The sequence below is a fragment of the Tupaia chinensis genome, unplaced genomic scaffold (genome assembly GCF_000334495.1).
Source record: "Tupaia chinensis unplaced genomic scaffold, TupChi_1.0 Scaffold138725_1, whole genome shotgun sequence".
Taxonomy (NCBI): Eukaryota; Metazoa; Chordata; class Mammalia; order Scandentia; family Tupaiidae; genus Tupaia; species Tupaia belangeri.
The window spans coordinates 2,256,038-2,262,383 of NW_006198617.1; positions in this window are offsets into that span (position 1 = coordinate 2,256,038).

The following is a 6,346-nucleotide window of genomic DNA, read 5'->3' on the forward strand; positions in this document are numbered from 1 at the left end:
AGTGGCTTAAACTCACGCCGGGCGCGTGTGCGTGCGTGCCCAAGATCCCGAGAGGAGAATGGAGGAGAAGGGATTGCGGTGTGGCCATCCCTGGGGGGTGATTTCTCGCTTTCTGTCTCTCTCTCTCTCTCTCTCTGTCTGTCTGGCAAGTGCATGCGCCCTAGAGCAGAAACCTCTCCAAAAAAAAAAAATTTTGTATAGAACATGTGTGCCCACCAAAGAAAGAGAGAAAGGGAAAATGAGAAAGCAAGCCAGCAGGTCTGGGACTCAATGTGCGGTCAGCCATGTGGGAGTCCAGTGCCTTAAACACCATGCAACCTGCTGATCCCCGATCTTTTAAGAAAATGTGTTTAAGGGGCCAGGCGGTGGCGCAGTGGTAAAACGTGATGCTCTGCAAGGCTGACCCACACGGGCAGGTTCTGGGTTCTCCTGAGTCCACGGGGCGTGTGTGTGCCATGAGCTGAGCTGGCCGACACGGCTGGATCACGGCATGAAGACCATGAAGACCCAGCCGGGGCCGGCTCTTCTTTGCTGTCCCTCTCTGTTTCTCATGGAAGAAAGAAATGATTTTTTTTCCTTTGTTTTTTTTTTTTTTTAAATCAGAAAGTAACAGTTATGAAAGCAAGTGAGAGTGGGAGTGAGACTGAGGATTTTTTAAAAGGATTATTTATTTATTCATTCATTTATTTTAATTTGACCAGAGAGAGACAGAGACACACACAGAGAGAGAGAGGGAAAGTGAGAAGGCAAGCCACCAGGTCTATGTCGGCCATGTGGGAGTGTCAAGCACTTTAACCACCACACCACCAGCTGGTCTCCAGAAATAAATAAATTTAAAAGAATGTGTTGAGGGCCAGCCCCATGGCCAAGTGGTGAAGGGAGCTGGATCCCACATGGCTGACCATGGTCTGAATCCCGGCGGCCAACAGATGGTGTGGTGGTTACATCACTGCGCTCCCACGTGCCCAACCGTGATTAGAGTCCCAGACCCCGTGACTTGAAAAATCACACTGGGCACATGTGGGTATGTGCCCAAGATCCTGGGAGGAGAAGGGGTTGCAGAGTGGCCACCCCCCTTGGTGGGTGATTTCTCAGTTTCCCTCTCACTGTCTCTGTCTCTCTCTTTGGTGAGGGCACATGCTCTAAGGCAAAAACCTCTTACACACACATACACACACACACACGCACTAGGGGGCCAGCAGGTGGTGTGGTGGTTAAGTCACTGGACTGACCATGGTTTGTGTACTAGACCTGGTGGCTTGAAAAAAATCACGCCAGGTATGTGCTCAAACATGCCCAAAATCCTGAGAGGAGAAGGGATTGTGTTGGCCATCCCCACTGGGGGATGTCTCTCCAAGGAAACGCATGTGCCCTATGACCCCCCCAAAAAAAGAAAGAAATCAATGGGGCTGGCAGGTGGTGTAGTGGTTAAGGGTACTGGACACCCACAGTTGACCACAGTTCGAATCCTGGACACGGCAGCTTGCTTTCTCGCTTTCTCTCTCTCTCTCTGTCCCTCTCTGGGAAATTTTAAATAAATAAATGAATGAGTGAATAAATAAAGTTAAATAAAATAATTAAAAAAAAAAAAGTCAAGTAGATGGTGCCTGAGAAAAAAAAAAAGAATAGAAGCAGGCAGGGGAGGGCGTTAGGATTGGGTGCAGGGCTGCAATTTCAACAGAGCAAAGAGGTTTCCTTGAACAAGCATCTTTTAAGTCAAGATCAGATGGAGGTAGGGGCTTTGGCTAAGTGGAGACCTGGGGATAGAATGTTCTAGATGAGGAAACAGCAATTGCAAAGGTCCTGTGGCGAGAGCTTGCCTGGTATTGTGCAACATGGTAAGGAGGCCGACATGGCCCGCAACGACAGCCCTGAAACCAGCAGCTCACTGGCTCGGCCTCGCACGCAACTCCTGTTTTAAATCATTCCTGGGGCCGGCAAGTGGCATAGTGGTTAAAGGCGCTGGATTCCCACATGGCCAATCACGGTTCAAGTCTCGGACCTGGTGGCTTGCTTTCTCACTTCCTCTCTCTCTCTCTCTCTCTCTCTCTGTCTCTCTCTGATCGAACTGGAAATTAATGATAATATTAATAAATAAAGTTACATAAAATAATTCTTTTTAAAAAAAGATTAAAAAATCATTCCTGTCTATTTTTTTTTCTATTTTGAAGATGTTTGTCATAGGGGGCATGATCTCACTGGAGACAGAGACAGAGGGGAAGTGAGAAGTCACCCCAAGGAAGGTGGGCCACATCCCACTCTTCTCCTCTCTTCTCCTCTCAGGATTTTGGGCACACACACACATGCCCCCAGCATGGTTTTCAAGCTGCCGAGTCTGGGGCTTGAACTGTGGGAGTCCAATGCCTTCACTGCTATGCCACCTGCTGGCCCAGTCCTTTCTATATTTTACAGATGAGGAAACTGAGGCCCAAGGTGGACTAGTAGGTTAGGCAAGGCCACCTAACTAGCAAAAGGATGTTGGAATTTGAAGCCAGACCTGGCTCCCACCCCAGAGCAGGGCTGGAGCCCTGGGGTGGCTGAGGAGGAGGAAGCTGAAGGAGCGGCCACTCCACCCAGGAAATGCTGAGAAGGTGGCAGCCCCTCCCTAGCCCAAGGCGTGGAGCCTGGAGCAGGAGCCAGCTTCCTCTTCCAACGCTGGCCACTCTGCTCCCTCCTGTCCCTGAACTCCCAGGGCAGGTGTGGGGCATTTGGGCTCCCAAGCCCCGCCTTCCTGCTTCGAGCAATGAGCTGGCTTGTCCTGGCGCTGTCCTTGTGCCCGTCGGCTGCTGCTGCTGCGGTAATCACAGGCCTAGCAGCCCTGGCTTGCTGGCGGGGGAGGGACACGCCATCATTAGTCCCCAGACTCTCTCAGCCTGGGGATGGTGCCCTCCCCGGTGCCATTCCTGAACTGTGCCCAGTGGTGTGGGTGGGTTGGGCTTGTCTTCTAGGCCTCGGTTTACCCATCTGTATCTCAGTGTGCCCATTAATCCTCCCTTAACCTGATCTGATGGGGCCGAGCTGGGGCTCAGAGCTGCCTGGGAAAGGGGCTGGCTTAAAATCCATATTCTGGGGGCTGGCAGGTGGAATGGTGGTTGAGGTGCTGGACTCCCACATGGCCGAACACGGTTCGAGTGTCGGGCCTGGCAGCTTGTTCTTTCACGCTCACTCTCTTCTCCTCTCTCTTATTCTCTCATCAAATTAAGAAATAATAACAAATAGAATTAAACAAATAAAATTTTAAAAATAATAAGAAATAAAATCCATATTCCGGGGCCAGAAGGTAGCAGAATGGTGACCTAGCTGGACTCACCTGGGAAGGTCCCCAGCTACCGTCTGGGCGTCTCTGTGTATACACGTGGGACACCCATGCACGTCTGTGATCGGGCTGGCTGAGACGGGGCGGACCATGGCTTGAGGGCCCTGTTGGGTGCCTGCTTCTCTCTGTTTCTCCCTCTCACGGAAGAAAGAAAGAAATTTCCCTTTTCTATTTGCTATAGGACACATGCGCTCGCTGGAGAGAGAGAGAGGTCCCCCCCAGGGCAGATGCCCATGCAACCATCCCTCCTTCTCCACTCTCCTCTTGGGATTTTTTTTTTTTTTTTGAGAGGTTTTTCGCTATAGGGTGCATGTGCTTGCCAGACAGAGAGAGACATAGAGACAGAAAGCGAGAAATCACCTCCCTGGGGGGATGGTCATGCTGCAATCCCTTCTCCTCCATTCTCCTCTCGGGATCTTGGGCACGCACGCACACGCGCCCGGCGTGAGTTTTAAGCCACCGGGTCTGGGATGCGAACCGCGGTTGACTATGTGGGAGTCCAGCGACATAGCCATTACGCTAACTGCTGGTTCCCTCCTCTCGGGATTTTGAGCATGCACACACACATGCGTGGCGTGTTTCTCAAGCCATCGGGTCCAGGACTCCAACTGTGCAGTCATCCAGGGGGGATCCAGCTGCCCTAATCACTATGCCAGCTGACTGGCCTGATAAATAAACATTTCAAAATTCCGGTGTCCAGGGCCCCACCACACAGGCACTGCCCCTTGGGAGACCTAGAATCTGCAGTTAACAAGTGGAGAGGGGGCAGGGGTTGGGGGGACTGACACTGAGAAGCCCGCAGCCCACAGGGCCCTTCCCTGCCTCTCCCACACCCGCTTATTGCTGAAGTTCCCAGCCATTACAGCCCAGCCGGACGGGCCCCCATGCCTCCGAGGACAAGCCATGGGTGGTGTGGCCTCCATCAGCTCTGGTCCATGCCCCAGACTGTGAGTGTGGAGGTGGGGGACACGGGGAAGCTGGGGAGACAGGGACTTGCCAGGAGCAGAGGGAAGAGCTGCAACAGCCTGAGCATGTTCCCTCCTCTTCACTTGGCCCAGTGCGTTGGGGACTTCAGTAGTAAGTCACTTCATTGTCATGGCAACCCCTGCGGTAAGGATGCTGTTCACCCATGTTTGTTTTTTTTTTAAAGAATTATTTTTATTTAACTTCATTTATTTATTTTAATTTGACCAGAAAGGGGGAGAGAGAGAGAGAGAGAGAGAGAGAGAGAGAGAGAAAGTGAGAAAGCAAGCCACCAGGTCTGGGACTCAAACCATGGTCGGCCATGTGGGAATCCAGTTCTTCTAACCACCATGCCACCTGCTGGCCCTGTTGGCCCATTTTTTTTACTGAAACAGAGGCACAGAGAACTTACGGTAATTAGTATTAGGTGGCATGGCTTCTAAGTGGGGAAGTCAGGATGCGATCTGTTTGGCCTGCTGGTTAAGGTGGTTGGATCCCACATGGCCAACTGTGCGGTTCCAGTGGCTTGAGAAGCATGCGTGACCGATGTGCATGGGAGAGAAGGGACTACAGCATGGCCATCCCCACGGAGGGTGCTTTCTCACTCTCTCTGTCTCTGGTGAGCACACGTGTCTTCTTGCAAATTTAAAAACAAAAAACGTAAAAGCCTTTTGGGCTGGCAGTGGCATGGTGGTTAATAAGTTGGACTTCCACATAGTTGACCATGATTCAAGTCGTTCCAGACCTGGCAGCTTGCTTTCTTACTTTCTCTTTGTCTCTTTCTGGTCAACTTTTTAAAAATAATAAGGACAAATAGAATGAAATAAATGAACAAAAAACACTTTTGGCCAGCAGGTGGCACGGTGGTTAGGGTGGCTGGATCCCACATGGCCAACTGTGCAGCCTGAGTCCCCGGGCCTGGCAGCTTGAGTACACCAGGCCCGTACCTGCGCCCAAAATCCAGAGAGAAGCACGTGTGTCCTATAGCAAAGGGAAAACAAAAACCGAAACAAGAAACCCCCCACAAACTTTCTAACAGCTCTCTCAGGGAGGGCGGCGGGGTGGGCTGGAACCCAGGCTCCTTGAGCAGCTGCACTAGCCGCCAGACGTGGGGGGCAGTGGGGCCAGAGGGCTGGCGGGCTTCAGTCCAGCCAGCCCTGCCTACCACTAGAGACTTCTTTAAAACTGGGATATCGTTGGCTCCCTCCTAGAGTCCCCGACAGCACTGAATCAGCTGAAAGGCAGCCACACAGGACGCCGCGCGAGGCATCCCCGTTCCCCTTCCGGACCCACCAGCTCCAGGGAAGGGCTGCGGCGCTGGGCGTGGGAGGACGGGGCGGCCAGGCTCTGGGTGCTTGGCAGCTGCCTCGGGGTCAGAGGTCAGCCCCTCCCTCCGGCACAGCTGGGAGAGTTGGGGCCTGGCCCACCTGCCCCACCTAAGTTTCTGGGACCTCGCCCAGCCCCGAGTCCCGGGCCGCCTGTCCTCAGCCTGGAAGGCAGGTCAGGCCTCGAGGCCATTGTCCAGAGAAGGGCTAGGAGGGGCGGGGACGGCAGGGCCAGGCGGGCGCGGCCATGTTTATGCACTGGTGCTGGACGGAGCCTCGGAACAGCCCCCGCCAAGCCGGACGTCCCGGGGCCGCCCCTGGGGACCGGCCCCTCCAGGGCTGATGAAGCTCCTAGGCGTTCCCTGAGCTGGGCACAGAGGGGTCGGGCCCTGGGGGGTGTGTAGGGGACCCCCAGGGGCGCTGCTGACCACACAGCGGGAGCAGGAGCTCGGCCGTGGGAGGTGCTCTGGCACACTGAGGGACAACGTGGGCTCCCGCCAAACTGGTCCAATGTGACTCTGGCTATCATCAGGCCAACGGCGTAGGTGGGGAAACTGAGGCTCAGAGGCGCCAAAGAGTTGCCCCAGTCAGAGTTGTGGCTTTCGCGACAGGGATGCCCCATGGCGTGGACCGGCTCGTCGTGGCAAGGCAGGAGCCTCCTCCCAGCCGCTGAACAGGCGCGGACCCCCACCGAAGCGCGTCCCGAGCCGCCCACGCTGAAGCCCTGGCTCCCGGGCCACAA